The 17,794-nt window shown below is 42.4% G+C and overlaps 1 protein-coding gene and 1 long non-coding RNA gene across 2 annotated transcripts in view; one reads left to right on the top strand and one right to left on the bottom strand.

Annotated features, from left to right (window-relative positions):
* AK5 (adenylate kinase 5) overlaps positions 1 to 17,794 on the bottom strand; it is a 332,878-nt gene that overhangs the window by 80,354 nt on the left and 234,730 nt on the right. The gene's annotated exons all lie outside the window — the stretch shown is intronic.
* Positions 7,616 to 14,715, top strand: LOC142436539 (uncharacterized). Its single transcript, XR_012782001.1, has 4 exons — positions 7,616 to 8,359; positions 11,539 to 11,659; positions 12,160 to 12,210; positions 12,313 to 14,715. It is a non-coding gene; the product is annotated as an uncharacterized LOC142436539 (long non-coding RNA).

The following is a 17,794-nucleotide window of genomic DNA, read 5'->3' as shown; positions in this document are numbered from 1 at the left end:
TTTTCTATTAATGATGGTGGAATAATTTGCAAACAGATAGTGGTGATAGTTGTCTGACATGATGAACATAGTTGATGGCACTGAAGTGTACATGTACATAATACTGACTTGGCAAATGTTTTTGTTATATATGCTTTTTAACCACAATAAGAAGACGTAAACAATGTTCTGCAGTTCTTGGAAGGGTTTTCTACTGAGGAGAAGGTGACTCAATAGAAAATTTGGGAGGAAAAACAAACAAAAATTGCACCACTAAAAAAAATACTAGCTTATTTCTCTGGTCACCTATAAAAACCAACAACAACCAATTAAAAAAATTAGTTCCTCATGTCAAGGTAAAACAAAGACTATGAATAAACATTTAAAAAATGATGACTGAACTGTTATTTAGGAAGTATTTAGAGTGATTTCAATGAGCATGATCTCTACTCGGATATCAGCAGGTTTTGTAGTTACAGATTTTCAGATGAGGCTCAGGTTCCAAAAGCTCTGTGTCTTGTGCTGGAGGCCCCTCCTAGTCAGGCTGTTGGTCTCTAAGTCCCACTGACCATCTAATTGCCCCGGTGGAGTGTGATGGCCTCTGGACGAAGGGCAGGAGGATAGAGTGCGGTGGAGGAGAGCTGTTATAAAGGGCAGGAGGATAGAGTGCGGTGGAGGAGAGAGAGCTGTTATAAAGGGCAGGAGGACAGAGTGCGGTGGAGGAGAGAGAGCTGTTATAAAGGCGCCTGGCTTCGTATGGCTGTAAATGACGATGATTTGGTTTAGTCCTTGAAAGAGGAACTAGAAACCAGGGAATTAAGAAAGGCTCCTGGTGGGTACAGTGGGCGGGGCTGAAAGTATTTTTATCAACATCGCACTGCACCGCTGAGGATGAGGAATGACTTAAGGGGGCGGGGGGGAAACGGGGAGCATAGGGGAGCTGATGTCAAGGAGGTCAAGAAGGAAGAGAAAGTTTTTAAACTGATTGCGGTAACAATTGTTCAATATTGCTTTATGTGATTGAACTATGGCCTGATAGCTGTATTCGCTCCCAACGAGATGTCTTTTGGGGCAAAAAATGAAGTAAATAAAATCACACACACAAGAGGAATAAGGGTTGATCATGCTTATCAAGTAGTTAGAAAGTGTAGCTCTTAAGTTTTACTGCTCAACAACAAATACTTTTTATGAACTCTCAGATTTTCAGCAAGAGAATTGTGGAGAACAGAAACTTAGTTACATTTTATCCAAGGGGAAAAGGGAGATTAGTCTTTGAGAAAGGTTTTGAGAGTTTACAGTTCTTTTCTAAAGCATGTTTTCATATACAGTAATAGGCGACTGGGAAAAAAAAGAATGGGAAGTGGTATGTAATTTAGTTACACCCAAGAAGTAATTCTACAGCAAGTCCTGTTTCTGTTTCATTGAAGTATGCACAGTTAGATGTTTGCGTGCTGTGGCAGTCCTTGTATAATTGAGAAAACAAGAAAGAGAAAAATAGAGGAGATGCGAGGCTAACCATTTCCCAGCCTGATTAAATCGTAGGTTCTCTGCATGCACGCCTTTAAGTAGTGGTTTACAGAGGAATGGCAGTGTTTGTACTTTCAATGAATAAATTGAAATGTTGGAGTCTAATAGGAAATGTTAAGGATTTTTCCCCCCACACGATACTATTTTCCTATAAGCTTCAGTTTTTATCATCTGAAAAACATGTCTAAGTCAATTCATGGTTGAAGATCATATAAGAAGCATTTGGGGTTCACAGGCCAAATTTCCAGTGCAGCGCCATTGTTAAAAAGGACTTGGTTAAGCTGGGGGGGGGGGGAGGGGAGGTTAGTGGAAGGGTCAAAGTGCCCATTCTGACTTCTTCTCATGTAAACTTCTGAGTTTTTTTGCTCCTCACAGGTGTGTCCTGAGGCTCTCATTGTGCCCCATAGCAATCCTTGTTTATCTTGATCATAGAGGCAGCGCATACCTTCCCGCTGACCACAGCTGAATCTATGGACACGGTCTGCCATTGCTCCTACTTCTGCTACTTTTAATTATTACTCGACTTGCATGCCTGAGCTTGATCCTCTGGGGTTTCAAGAGAAAAGCTAAGTGGGTTAACGACTTGCCTCAGGCACAGAGCCAACTGGTTCACATCAGTTCAGCAGGACCCTTTCCTGTTTTATGTTGAGTTTGTGGAGCCAGTTGTTAAAATGGCCCTTGTGATCAGAGTTCTCTCTAAAGTGGGAGGCTGGGTAGCCACCCAATATGCAAATCACAAATTTACATCCCTACTCCTGACTCCATCTGCACCACAGGGATCCAAGTGCTGTAGTCATGCTCACCCCGTCCATAGATATACAACGTTGGATGGAACGATGCTGTAACATTCATTTACTCATCTCATGAAGCTCATTATACTTCTGATGAAACACTGCATTTCTATCCCCTCATAGAGGGGTTTAGTAGAGGAGATGGGTCAATCAGGGTGCGAGGTAGTACCGATGAAGAACACAGCTTTCCCCCAGAGCCTGGATGCTTCCTCCCCCCAACTACCATCATCTGAATTCTACCTTGCAGGGCTGGATAGGACAGAGGCTGTACACTGGTGTATATGGGAGCTGGAGACACAGGGAATCCAGGGTGGATGATACCTTCAGGACCAGAGGTGTGAGGGGCAATGCTGAGAGAGTAGAGGGTGAGTGGGTTGGAAAGGGGGAACTGATTACAAGGATCCACATGTGACCTCCTCCCTGGGAGAAAAGATTTCCATCCCTGCAGGATATTAGACTGACAACAGAATGACAACAGAAAGCCTCAAACCTGCTGCTGTTCCGTAGACTCGGTCTTTTGACCCTGTATAGTAAGGCCCCACTGCATATGGCCTCTGGCTGTAATCCTTACAGAAACCTGTCACTCGGCGTTGTCTTCCGTGGGGTTACTGGGTGGGTTCAAAGGCAAGAGCACTGTGTGCTTGTGTCACCCAAGGACCTAGGTCTAGGTAACCTCTGAAGAAGGTTCTGCAGCTAATATTCTATTTCTTCACGCAACAATCCAATAAAGATCTAATAAACTTTGAGTTTGAGAGAATAATGCATACCTTCCTAAAGATGTCCACAGTCTTATAGCATCAGGAGTTGTGAACACATAAGAGACAACTTTGCAGATATGATTAAGTTAAGGACTTGAAGATGGGGAGATTATCCTGGATTATGGAGGGATTTGACAAGTGGGAGAAGAGAATCAGAGAGGAGGGGTGGTGACAGAAGTAGAGATTGGGTGATCCCACTACTAGAGGGGACATAAATCAAGGAATGCGAGCAGCCTCTGGAGCAGTGGTTCTCAACCTTCCTAATGCGGGGACCCTTTAACACAGTTCTTCATGTTGTGGTAACCCCCCTCCATAAAATTATTTCCACTGCTATTTCAAACCTGTAATTTTGCTACTGTTATGAATCGGGCCATCCCTGTGAAAAGGTCATTCGACCCCCAAAGGGGTAGTGACCCACAGGTTGAGAACCGCTGCTCTAGAAGCTAGACCAGGCAAGGAAACAGATTCTCTCTGAGAGCTTCCAGAAAACGCAATCCTGTCAGCACCTTGATTTTAGTCCTGTGAAACAATTTTGGACTTCTGACTTTTAGAAAGACAAGCGAATCAGCCTGTTACTTGTACTCAGCAAGTCAGTGTGATTTGTTACAGCAGCAGTATGAAACAAACAATACTGTAAGCTATGAGACTGGGATGTAACTTGAACAAATAATTCTGATGCACTGAATATAGAAGGCATTTAGTTAAGTGCCAAAACAAAGATTTGCCAATGATTTTTTTAATCCATGAAAAGCTTTGTTCAAACAAAATCCATACAAAATCTAACACTTAAAACAGGCAAGAATAGAGCTACTATTGGTGACGGTGGAATGGGGCGGTCCTAGAGTTCAGTCAATGTGAACATTCCCACATCTTCTTTGACTTCCTTAGGCAGACGTGTTATTTTTAATTAAGTTTGTATTTATTTATTTTAAAAAATAATTCTATTGGAGGCTCTTACAGTTCTTATAACATGCCATACATCAATTATTTCAGCATATTTGTACACATGTTGCCATCATCACTTTCTAAACATTTACTTTCTATTTGAGTCCTTGGTATCAGCTCCATCCCCCGCCCCTGTGACCCCTTGATAACTTATAAAGTATGATTGTTTTCATGTCTTACACAGACTACTGTCTCCCTTCACCCATGTTTCTGTTTTTCATCCTCTTGGGGGTGGGGGAGTGGGTTATGCGTCAATCATTGAGATGGTTTCCCCCTTCCTTCAGTCCTCCCCACACCTCCTTACCCTCCTGGTATTGCTACTCCCAGTTCTGTTCCTGAGGGGTTTAGCTGCCCTGGATTCCACGTTTCATGAGCTTTTATCTGTATTAGAGTACACGCTCTGGTCTAGCCAGAACTAAAAGGCAGGACTGGGGTCATGATAGTTGGGGGTGAGGAAGGCTTGAAGAACCAGAGGAATATTGTGAGTTTCATCGGTGTCTTACTGCACTCTGGGTGATTCCTTCCTTCCTTGTGACCCTTCTGGGAGGGGATGTCCTATTGAGACAGGCATTCTTTGATGCTTGCTCAGCATCCTTCTTCTGTCCTGCTATGCAGGCAGTGTCCACCTCCCTCTCTGAAGGCTGATAAGGCCAAATACTTGCTTTCTCATCTTCCCTTGCAGTATGTGTCTGGGCTTGTGAAAAAAAATCTAAGCCACGAGGATGTGAGGACACAACCTTCTGGGGACCTTGGAGTTAAGTTTTCTCCAGATTAAAGAGACACTGGCCCATGGGGAAAATCAGTCTTACTTTCCTGTTCCGCTTTTGAAAATGCTTATGTGAAGATGCATGGACTTGGATCTTCACTCCGCACCATGTGATCTTGCAGTAATGAAGAGAGGCATGGCCCACTCATGGAGGGCCTGACAGAGGAAAGATCGAAGCAGTTTGTGCCTTGAGTGACCTTGACCCAAACCCAGAACCATCTACCTCTTGACCTGTGGTTAAGGAAGAAAGCGACATATTTGTTTGTTTTAGCCCATTTCCTTAGGCATTCCTACTTGCAAGTAACAGCAACACAGTGCATTTTATTGAATTTATCAAAAGTAAAAAACTTGGGATTATTGTGCATGGATAATGTTGCAATCTATAGTCTTTGCTTTGGTCCAACAACACTTCCCAGTAATCTGCTAAAAGAGTTATTAAGAGTTAAGGATATGTGGAATCTAGAACCTAAAGTCAGCATAAATTGAAGGGTCCCAATTACGCGTTTTCCTGAGTCTTGCCTGGTGGTGTTCAATGCTCCTGCAAGGATGCCGTGTTAGCGTGCTGAGTCAGTGTTGTCTCGGGTTGCACTGGGCTATTCCATCGCTGCTCTTCTTGCTTTTAAAAGATAAATGGTGAGTGCTTGCTTTTTAATTATAGATTATGATAATCTTCATTATTGTCAGCTTAGTTTGTTGTGGGTTGTTCAGTTAATGTTACCCTGTTTGGTGATGCTTCTTTGTAGAGTCTTTGGGGCTTGATTTTAAGCTGCTCAAATTCTATGGGTCATAGATGAGCCATCCATACTTCTCCAGTTACAGAAGGTACGTCTGTAACCAACCCCCAGTGTGCTGGTGTGGAAAAGATCAGTGCTAATTCAGAGCCACGTTTTCCAGGGAAAAGTGACACTAGATGAGGTGAGCAGACAAGGGGTGCTTTAAGACAAACATAGGGACAGATAGAATGGGGTTTCTGGGGTAGCGGTACTGTATTGTGCGGGGGGGGGGGGGGTGATAAAGGGAGACAATGTCAAGGAGCCCAAGAAGGAAAAGAATGTTTGGAAACGGGTTGTGTTAGCAATTGCACAATATTGCTTGGTGTGATTGAATTGTTATGATACATGTATTAACTCGCAGTTAATGATCAATTTTAAAAAAAAGAAATGCTGCTATCTTGAAAAACAGGGAAAAAATTGTCCTCTAATAAAAAGAAAAGCATTTTAGCACATTCTGTAGAGTGGCAGGTCTACAGATTGGGTGCAACTCTCTCTCTATTTGCCTAATCCTAGTAATCCCTGGATTAGTGTTTCTACTGTCTTATTATATTGGTTGTAATAACAATGATGATATGTATTCAGCATTGTATCCCGTTTAATTTTCTCGCTACCACAGTTTACTCACGGAAGGGTTATCATTTCCATTATACATATTGGAAATAGTCTTAGCCTTATGAAATGTGTCTGAGTCAGACAGTACAAAGGCAAGGACTCCCCCTCAGGTCCATGGGATTTTAAAATCTGGGCACCAAGGCTTAAAGATACATTTTCCAAATATGTAACTTGGACCATAAAATTGAAAACTACAAAAAAAATTGTAATAGGAATTGGTTTGTGATTGTGTCTACATGTAATTTTCTTTCTATAAAGAAAAAAAACATTATAATTTATACTTATAAACAAAGCTATTTGTCAAATAATTATTTTATGCTGTAATAATTGTACCTCTATGTATTTGAGGTAGTTATTTTATTGTGCCAACCTGGTCTATAAACACATGTGGGATTAATTGAATGTCAGAGAATAAATGGCTTGTTGAGCCTCGCCTTTCTTGTCTCTTGCTCTTTGATCATCAGACTAGTGTGAGGCTGCCTTGCTTGTTCTGTGCCTCAATTTGCAAACTACACTACCTGTGGGACACCTAACCTGTGGACTGTGTTGCTGTAATTTGAGGTTCCTTCAAGATCTACTTCGCCACACCATTGGAATTTACACCTCTTGAGCTGGGGACTGTCGGACCCTGTCATCTGGCTGCCTGTTGCTGACCTGCCTTGCTGTTTGCTGCCTGTTCCCGATAGCCTGAATTGCTCTACAGAGGACTACCCGGCGGCCCTTAAGACTTGAGGACTGCCAGTGTCTCACAACTGTCTCACGGGAGTGAGTTGCACTGAGACTGCTTTATAATTTAATTAACTGTTTATTTCTTATGTTATACATCTATCTGTATCTATCTATCTATCTATCTATCTATCTATCTATCTATCTATCTATCTATCTAATTACTAGCATTCTGATTTCGTTTCTCTAGAGAACCCTGACTAACACACTACTATCTCTAAGGAGTACAGGTAGTACAGGCTGTTCATGGAAGGGCCATCAGTTCAAACCCATGAGCCCCTCCATGAGAGAACTGTGTGGCGGTGTGCTTCTGTACAGATCACAGACTTAGAATCGCGATGCAGCAGTTCTACTCGATCCCAGTGCTGCTGTGAATCAGAATCGACGCGAGTGCTCAGCAGGAACGGAGACAGCTCCAGTCTGTACTGTGAATGCATTAGCCTTTCTCGCATATTGTAAGTGCTTAAGGGTTGTTGACAGATGGAAGAATAATTTATTGAGCTCCTTCTACAAAAAAATGCTTTCATAGATCTTTTGTTATTCTCGTGCTAACACTGCGAGGTTGGCATTATTATTATCCGTTTCATAAATGAGGAAACTAAGACTGAATATACTTTTTCCTGCCTCCAGGAGAGGGAAAAGGCATATTGGTGACTGGAAAAGAGGAAGCCATTTTCCGTTTCTTTACCATGGTATCCAGCAGCCTAGCAATGGCAAAGAAACCAGCTGCAAGTTTTCACTCATCACTGTACTCGTGCCTCTTGCATTACGACTCTGCAGTTCCACTCACTGCAATCTGTGCCAGCCTTGAGTCTTGCTGCAGCCAATAGGATGAGAGAAAGTTGTGGCCATTCTGAGACTAGGCTTCCAGAACTTTCTGTGCTCTCATTTTCTTCTTTGGTCGTTTGTCATGGCCAGGAGGAAGAGTCTGGATTGGCTTGTGGATGAAAGACCGCGTGGAGCAGAGTGCAAGTCATCGGCCCTGAAGCTGTCCTAGACTAGCCATCCCCTGGGCTATTTCTATTAGAGAGACAGAATCTCATTGCTGCTGAGTTGATTCCAATCATAGAGACCCTCCAGGACCAAGGAGACCTGCTCCAGAGGTTTCAGAAGCTGTAACTCTGTAGGGAGCAGACTGGCTGGCCCATCTTCCCCTGTGTAGTGGCTACTGTGTTCAACCACGGACCTTTCAGTCAGCAGCCCCACCCGGACCCCACTGTGCCAGCAGGGCGCCTACAGGAACAGAGTCAGTGCACATGCAGGAAGAGGATATACAGCATCAATGCTGAAAGTAGATTTTTCCTATGAAAAAGTGGAAACAGCGTAAGAAAAAGAAGCAATTACCATTTACTAACATGGAAAAATGTTTGAGTGTTTCCAGAGCCACAATATAACTTACCAAATCATAAAAAAACACATAAACCTAAAATAACACCAACATACTGTGTTCACACTTTGGTGGCTCAATTCTGAGATGCTGAGGTAAGTTTCTGGGAAAGGGGGTTGGCACTGTCATGCTCACTGCTTGGGGTGCACCAAGGCCTTTAGTGGCTCTTTGATGTCAAACAAGTGCAGAATGCTACTTTAGATTTTCATGTTTTTCCAAATAAAAAAAAACACCAACCTTTTTGTATCGCTATCAATTAGTAAAAACAGTAACGTAGGTCTTTCGTAGAAGCCAAGTGGTGTAGAGTGAACTTTTGGAAAGTGGAGGATATTTGTATCACTCAAGGGATTGGCTTATGCAATTTGAAGACTGCTTAGCCAAAAAAAAATTAAATCATTTTATTAAGGGCTCATATAACTTTTATCACAATCCATACCTATATCTGTTGTGTTGAGCACATTTGTTGCCATCATCATTCTCAAAACATTTTCTTTCTACTTGAGCCCGTGATACCAGCTCCTCATTTTTCCCTTCCCTCCCCACCCTCCCTCATGAACCCTTGATAATTTATAAATTATCATTATTTTGTCATGTCTTAAATTGTCTGACGTCTCCTTTCACCCACTTTTCTGTTGTCCATCCCCCAGGGAGGGGGTTATATAAAGATCCTTATGATCAGTTCCCCCTTTCTACCCCATCTTCCCTCCCCCTCCCCGATATCGCCACTCTCTCCACTGGTCCTGAGAGGTTCATCTGTCCTGGATTCCCTGTGTTTCCAGTTCCTATCTATACCAGTGTACATCCTCTGGTCTAGCCAGATTTGTAAGGTAGAATTGGGATCATGATAGTGGGGGGTAGGAAGCATTAAAGGACTAGAGGGAAGTTGTATGTTTCATCGGTGCTATGTTGTGTTAAGGCAAAGTTGAAATATGCAGGGTACACCAAAAAATTTTGGACAGGTGCTGAAGTTGCAGTCCACATCTAGAATAGCACACGATCGAATATCGAGAGTCCTCGTGGCCAGTGGTTAAGCAATAGCTCCCATTGAGTCCATGCTGACTCATAGCAACCTCCCGTGGGTTTCCAAGACTGTAGCTTGATGAGGGTAGAAAGCCCAGTCTTTCTCCAGTAGAGCTGTGAGTGGTTTTGAACTGCCAACTACGCGGGCTGCAGACCAACTAGTAACCATTACACCACCAGGACTCCATATTGGGTAAGCCTTTATTTTATGCTAAAAACAATTTTTACATCAGCTTCATTAGTGTGCAATTAAAAATCATCAGCCGTGGACTTCCTAGTTACAGAGCACCGGGCCCTGCACACAGCAGAGGTCTCTGAGTGGAGAAAGGGTTTCTCACCGTGATTCTCCTAAGACTCAGAGAACTTGGGAAGGAAGAATCAGAGGTCTCTGTTTGACAAGGAAACCGGGGCCCACTCATATTTTATGTGAGAGAGTCAACATCTGAACTCAGGGGACTTGACTCTAAAACCCAGTGAATTTCCCCAAACCACGGGTAAATCAACGAGGACAATTGACATGTTTTATGCAGGAGTGTGTCTGCACGTGTTCTGAGAGATTTACTATTGTCACATGTCCACATCTAAGTCAATCTGATCTCACTGCATTGTCTTTGTTTGGCTGCCTACTATGTATACGGTGCTTTACATAGTAGGGGGTCTGGGTGATAAAAAGCTACTAACTGAGGGGTTGGTGGTTCATATCCATTCAGAGGCACCTTAGAAGAAAGGCAAGCAAGCTACTTCTGAAAGATCACAGCCACTGAAATCCTTCTGGAGTGTAGGTCTACTCTGAAACATATGGAACTGGATTGGACTCCAAAGCATTTGGTGTTGTTGCTGTTGGCACAGTGGAGACTGTTTTAATTTCTGCTATCTTCTGGGTAGTGTGATATTTTAGAAAAACACAAAAGCCTGAGTTTGAGTCCAAAGTCTATTGTGTCCTTTTGGTAATGTCAGTGAGTCCTGCTGTGTCTCATTTATCCAACACTAAGAGCTGCACTGCCTCAGCCCATGCCTGGGCTGAGGATACCACAGCAGAGGGAAAGGCATGGCACATGTCCCCATGGATCCTAGAATCTATTGGGAGGCTGAGATTAATTAGATACTATTTTAAAAACAATAAATTGTATAAGAAATTCTCTGTTTCTGAGTACGTCAAAGGAAGAATTATTTTTCTTGTCTTCCTAAAAGTCAAGGTTCAGGTTCAAGAATATAAAGTAAGTTTTGGGGTAAATAAAGACCTAGAATTCACTTAATATTCTTCCTTCCTCTTTGGATTCAGACTCTACTTCACCACTTTTAAATCAGAAATATTTCTAAGCAAAATAGGTGCATAAGCAAATGTGGTGAAGAAAGCTTCTGGTGCCAGCTATTAAAAAGATATAGTGTCTGGGGTATTAAAGACTTCCAGTTAAACAAGGGGCCATCTAGCAGGGAATCAACAAAGCCCACATAGAAGAAGCACGCCATCCTATGTGATCATGAGGTGTCGATGGGAGGAGGTATCAGAAGTTCAAAAACAAGCAACCAAATTGATGTGAAGGGATGTGGATATAGTGGAGACCCAAAACCCACCTGTAAGGTAACTGGACAGTCCCTCTCACAGGAGCCACAGGAAGGGATGATATATCCAGGGTGCGGTACAGCACTGATGAATCACATAACTATCCTCTAGTTCTTTATATTTCCTCCCCTTACTTCTATGGTTTTTATTTGTTTTACTTCATTCATCATGTTAGATTTGCATAAGTTCACTTATATAATTAAGATAGTTTGATTCATGAAAGTCAAAATAGATAACCCTTCAGAAACAGTAACGGGAGTAACTGTTCCCTGGGGGTACAGGAAGAGTAGGGGGTGGGAGGAATAGGGAGCTAATAGCCTTGATGACTGTATATCCCCACTCACTGGTATTGAACAACAGAATTGTATGTGATGGATATATTGGATTGTGTGAGATATGGGGAAAAAAACCCCACAACCTATTAAAGGGAATACATAAATAAATAAATAAAGGGTTTCTAGGGGATAGAGTCGGCGAGGGAGGGGATAAAGAGGAGCTGATTTCAAGGAGTTCAAAAAGAAAGAAAATGTTTAGAAAATAATTGTGATAGCAATTGGACAATACTACTTGATGTGATTACACTATGGAGTGTTAAGCTAGCTGTAAGAGCTGCCAATAAAATGATTAAAATTTTTAAAAAGAAAAAAATTACTAACCAAAATGAAAAAAAAACCCCAAAATCTTTCTAAGTGTTTCCACAAAATGTGAACCCCAAGTGACAACGAACCAGCACTCTGCCTGACACAGAAGAGACGATAGTTCCAGTTGGGGGAAACGCAGGCTTACCAGAGACTTGAGAAATAATAACACAGTAAGTGCACTATTTTCTTTCTTTTAAAAAAAAGACTATTAATATTAAGCTCAAAGGAACCCTCCCGGGTACAAAAGAGATCCATCCCTAATTGTGTTCCTTAGAATTTGTAGATAAATTGGAAAGCTGTAGATGGTTCTTACTTTTATGTAGCCTACTTTGTTGCAAGAAGGATTCTCAGTGGTGCTGTCAGGTAAGCAATGGACTGTTAACCTCAAGGCCAGCAGTTCAAACCCACCCCAGCTTCTCTGGGAAAGGCGGGATGAGGCTGGCTGCTTTAGCATCTATTCCGTTTCAGAAAAGCTGGATAGGGCCAGAATCAGCTCAGGGACAGTGGGTGGGGTTTGCATTTGGGTTGGGGGTTGGTTCCATTGTTTCAAAGCGAAGGAAATTTGCATCATATTAAAGGGCAAACAGAAGTTGTCCAAAAGTCAGACTTCGCAGCCAAGACTGCCAGTACATTTATTTCTTCATATTTTTTCTCCCACATAATCGAGCAGTTGCCATGACAACTCAAGAACAGACTACTCCTTGCTTTCAAAGAACCGCAGGTACACATTTATTATCTGCTGAAAGTTGCAGTGAGCTTTTTTAAAAAGGTAATCTCAAACTGTTTTTTTTCCTGGCTTAATATCAGCATTCTCTCCTCACAGGGCTATGAAGTGGCGGCACTTTACTTTCATTAATGAGAAAAATATATCCTGAGAAGAGAAGGCTTACAACTTCTGTCAGGATGCAGACCTGCTAACGAGTCAAGAACACTCACATAACACAGTTGCCGAGCAGACAGTGAGGAGCAAGCAAGCAAAGGGAAGGAGCACTCCCTCCTCGTAGGAGCGCCAAATGAGCAGCCCCTTCCTGGTAGAGAGCTCTCCGAGTCAGTACTCAGAACTTGCCCCTAGAATGAGAGACATGAGGACTAACTGCAAAACTACTCTCACCTGTTCTCCTAAATCCCCTTTTCTCCTTATCTCCTCTGCTTCTGTCCTGATACAAGCCCTCATCTCTCCTGCCGGAATTATTGAAATACATCACGAATCAGCCTGCCTGAAACCAATCCATTCTCCAGACTATGTTTCCAACATGCAGATGACATGGAGTTGCCCTGCTCAAAGCTAGCCAGAGACTTGCTCCCATTGCAGCAAGTCCACCTTCGTCAGTCCAGCTCTCCAGGTCCACTCATGCGATCTATTGCTCCACATTCTCTTCTGACTGGGTGTTGTCAGTTCCAACTTCTATATTCAGCCTATTTCCTTTGATGCAAAAGCATTGGGCTGTGTGAATCATGACAAATGTGGAGAGCCTTGAGAAGAATGGGGGTTTCAGGGCGCTTCATTGTGCTCATGTGGAACTCATACAAGGCTCAAAAGGCAGTTGTGAGAACAGAACAAGAGAATACTGCATGGTTTAAAATCAGGAAAGGTGTGTGCCAGGATTGTATCTTCTTACCATACTTATTCAAGGTGTATGCTAAGAAAATAATTAGAGACGCAAGATTATATGAAGAAAAGCGCAACATCAGGATTGGAGGAAGGCTTATTAACAACAGGCAATATGCAGAGACACTACCTGTTTGCTGAGAGTGAGGAGGACTTGAGGCACTTGTTGATGAAGGCCAAGGACTGCAGCCTTCAGAGTGGGTTACAACGCAACGTAGAGAAAATAAAAATTCTTACAAGTGGACTTATTTAGAGTAACGTCATGATAATGGATAGAAGCTTGAGTTTGTCAGGATCCACAATCAATGCTCATGGAAGCAGAAGTCAAGTAATTAAATGCTGTGTTGCATTTGGTAGCTCTGCTGCACGAGACCTTTTTCTAAGTGTAGGAAAGCAAGGATGTTACTTTGAGGACTAAGGTGCGCCCGACCCAAGCCATGCCATTTTCAATTGCCTCACATGTATGTGAAAGTCCGGCATTGAATAAGGAAGATTGAAGAGGAACAGATGCATTTGAATCATGGTGCTGGCAAAAAATATTACAATACCATGGGCTGCCAAAAGAACAAACTAATCTGTCTTTGAAATAAATAACAGCGAAAATGTTCCTTTAAAGACAAGGATGGCAAGACTTCATCTCACATACTTTAGGCATGTTGTCAGGAGAGACCAGTCCCAGGGGAAGGACATCATGCTGGGTAAAGTAGTGAGCCAGTGAAAAGAGGAAGGCCCTCCACTAGATGGACGGACACAGTGGCTGCAACAATGGGCTCCACAGAAGAACAATTGTGAGGGTGGGGCCGGACTGTGCAGGGTTTCATTTTGTTGTGCACAGGGTTGCTCTGATTTGGAGCCGATTGGATGGCACCTAACCGCCCCTCACGCCCCCAGGCCCCTCTGTCTGCAGTGACTTACCTAGCTACTCTAGTCCTCGGATTAAAAGAGGACTCTCTCTCTCTTCCTTCCCGTTTAATCTCCTTCTATAATGTGCTTGTATACCTTACTGTGTACTGTACAGCATCTCTGTGATGGTGAAGCACACCATACTCTGTCCTATATTAGAATTAGTTGTGCATTATATTGATCTTTTCATCATCCATGGGTCTTATACACAGAACAGAAAGTCACGGGCTCCCTCATTTTCACGTAGTATTTCCATAATTTCTAAACATAGTAGAAACCTATTAGACAATCTGCCCATGTCTGTCTAGAACCCATCCTATGTCTACAACCTGACCCTGCCCGCAGGCGATGGGATGAAGGGAGTACACTTGAATCAAGCTTGTAGAATTAGCATCCTTCTCCAGCAATTTAGAATTAGATGGAGAGAGACTGACTACTCTGCTGCTGGATTAGCTAGTAGGCGCTGTGAGTGCTGCATGAATAAGAGCAGTAGAGGACACACGCCCAGGGGGAGAGAGATGCACGAGGGCATTTCAGCACCAGCTTCCACATTGTTCCCGAGGCTCGGGTGTGAGCTTCCTTGGGTTTGGGAGGGCTCCTCAAAGCTTTCTAATGAAGTCCCTTCTCGGGGAAAGTAGCTTGAAACAGAATTTTGTGCCTTGCAACAAAAACCATCTTAATGGAGACATTCACAGAGAAGGATTGTGTGTGTGTGTGTGTAATCCTTCTCCCAAGAGACTGAGATCTTTGAAAACAAAGACTAAGTGAATCTAATTACATTTTGTAACCCCAGAGTCTGGCATAATGCCTGGAACTTAGAAGATGTGCAATACATGGCTGTTTACAAAAAGAACGCTTTAATGGAGTAAAATGGGAAATTTGCCTTTCATACATATTGACTCTTTTGGAATCAAAAGAAATGATGTACACAAGCCAAAGAGCATTAAATCACTGTGAGCCAAACTTCCTATGACCAGACTAGATGTTCTATTGCTTCTCTGTCCTCACTCATTTCTCCCCAGGTGAGCATAAAGATGTTTATTCTCTGTTCACAGTCCAGCAGAAAGTAGGGATGCTTGTCCTGGAGACCTCTCAAACATCAGAAGGTAAAAACAAGTCCTCCCTTCCTATAACCAACATTCCCCTTCCTATTTTCTGATGAAAGGCCCCTGGTGGTACACAGGCTAAATGCTTGGATGCAAGTTAAAGGTTGGTAGTTCAAACCCACCAGTGAGTCTAACTAATGAGTTTAAGAAAGAAAGCTTAACAACTAGCTTCTGTAAAGATTATAACCAAAATTCCCACGTGGCAGAGTTACCCCGTCAGATGGGATCATTATGAGTCAGAATAAATTTGATGGACCCAACAACATTGATTTCCCATAATTTATTTGATATATTTCATTAATTCACACCCAACTAATTCATGCTGAATTGGATTAGTCAGATGTTAGTAATTATTAGTTATTAATAATCTGTATTCTTTGTACACCATTAATAATATCTGTTGCTAAACTGAAAACCAGGCAGAATGGGCAAATTACTCAAAAGAATACATTTTAAGGTAATTTTATTTTTAAATTTTTAAATCATTTTATTAGGGGCTCATACAACTCTTATCCCAATTCATACATACATCACTTGTGTAAAGCACATTTGCACATTCATTACCCTCATCATTCTCAAAACATTTCCTCTCCACATAAGCCCCTGGCATTAGCTCCTCACTTTTCCCCTCCCTCCCCACTCGCCCCTTCCTCACGAACCCTTGATAATTTATAAATTATTATTTTGTCATATCTTACACTGTCCAACGTCTCTCCTCACCTACTCCTCTATTGTCCATCCCCCAGGGAGGAGGTTATATGTCGATCCTTATAATTGGCTCCCCCTCTCTACCCCACCTTCCCTCCACCCTCCCAGTATTGCCACTCTCACCACTGGTTTTACGGTAATTTTAAACTAGGTTCCAGGACACCAAGAATTGATACATATTACCATAGTTGTTTCCATTAAGCAAGATTCAAGTAATCAATAATAATCATCTTAGTTTCCTTCAAATTACTTCCAGCATAATTTGATTATTTTAAGCATAGAGAAAAATGCCACTCTATTTACTGAACATGATTTTGAAATGTAGACTAATCAAATCTACAAAAGGCCCAAATTAAATAGCTATTAAAAATGATGAGGAGAAAAAAATGAGCGTGTGGATAGATTGGGGCCCTCATACACTGTTGGAGGGTCTGCAACCATTGTGTTTGTGCAAAACAATATGAGCTACCTAAAACAACTGGGAATAGAAATTCCATAATTCAGCAATAGCTTTGCTGGGTATACACCCTAAAAAATAAGAGCCATAGCACGAACAAACAAATGCACTCCCATGTTTATTAGAGTGTTGTTTATCATAGCACAAAGTTAGAGACAGCCCAAATACCTATGAGTAGAGAACAGATAAAGAAGCTTTGGTACACACCTACAAGGACGCACTGTGTATAGATAGTAAACATGGATGAACTCATGAAGCAACCTATAACACAGATGGACCTGAAGAACATTATGCTGAGTACAGGTAGGCACAAGAGGAAAACACTCTATGAGATCACTGCTATCAGGGTCAAGACCAAGATGAAGACTTACCCACCAAAGGGAACAGATGTTTGAGGTTGTGAAGAGGGAAAGGGAAGCAAGAGAAGATGATGTAACAGGCTAGAGGGTTGACAGGTGTTGAGTTTGGTAAAGGGAAGATGGAGGTCCATAGAGGGGAAAAAGAAATTCTGGCCTGTGGGTGGGACAGAACACCAGGTGTTACTACATAATCTAGTCAATTTGAGGATTAAGAGTGAAGGGGTGGAATCTAAGCTGTTAATCAGGATATGGCCAATGAGATCTCTGTGTGGGCATGGCCTTCCCCTAAGGATTCTGGGAATTGCTGAATTTTCCTCCTTAGAGGTGGAAGACTCACACCCTGGGAGACATAGCAGCTGACAAGACACATGGACTCACCCTGATGCAACCAGACCTCTGAAACCGGAGAAGCCACGGAGAGACTCCTGCCAGTGCTGAGATGCTTACAATGCAGCGAGGTCCCCAGGGAATGCTGAAGGTGGAATTTGGAGCCAGGGCATGGTGCCCCAATAGACTGGACTGGAAAACACTCTTAAAGGTCAACAAACGATCCTTGAATTAACTATAAGTTTTTGTTTCTTTTTTGTCATTGGCTTGTTGGTGCTCTTGTTATTTTATTGCATCGTTTTGCTCTGTCATGTTTTTGTGCATTTTATTATCTCTGCAGGTCTATCTAAATAAGAGACTGGATGAACAATCTGGAGGAGAAAACAACGGTACTGACAGTTCTGGGGGGACATGGGAGAAGGGGAGGTGGGGGGGAAGGAAGTCGTGCTAACAAACCCAGGGACAAGGGAACAACAAGTGAACCAAATTAGTGGTGATGAGGGTGTGGGAGGCCTGGCAGGGCATGATCAAGGATAATGTAACAAAGAGGAATTGCTGAAACCCTGGTGGGGAGTGAGCATGATAGTGCGACAGGAGGAAAGTCAAGGGAAATAGAGGAAAGTTCTGGGAGGCAAAAGACATTTATAGAGGTCTAGATAAAGACATGTATATATACAAATATGTTTATATATGAGGATGGGGAAATAGATCTATGTGCATATATTTATAGGTTTAGTACTAAGGTAGGAGAAGGACATTGAGCCTCCACTCAAGTACTCCCTCAATTCAAGAATACTTTCTTTTATTAAATTGACATTCCATGATGCTCACCTTCC

Source organism: Tenrec ecaudatus, chromosome 1, assembly GCF_050624435.1.
Source record: "Tenrec ecaudatus isolate mTenEca1 chromosome 1, mTenEca1.hap1, whole genome shotgun sequence".
NCBI lineage: Eukaryota > Metazoa > Chordata > Mammalia > Afrosoricida > Tenrecidae > Tenrec > Tenrec ecaudatus.
This window is presented reverse-complemented; position numbering and strand designations above follow the sequence as displayed.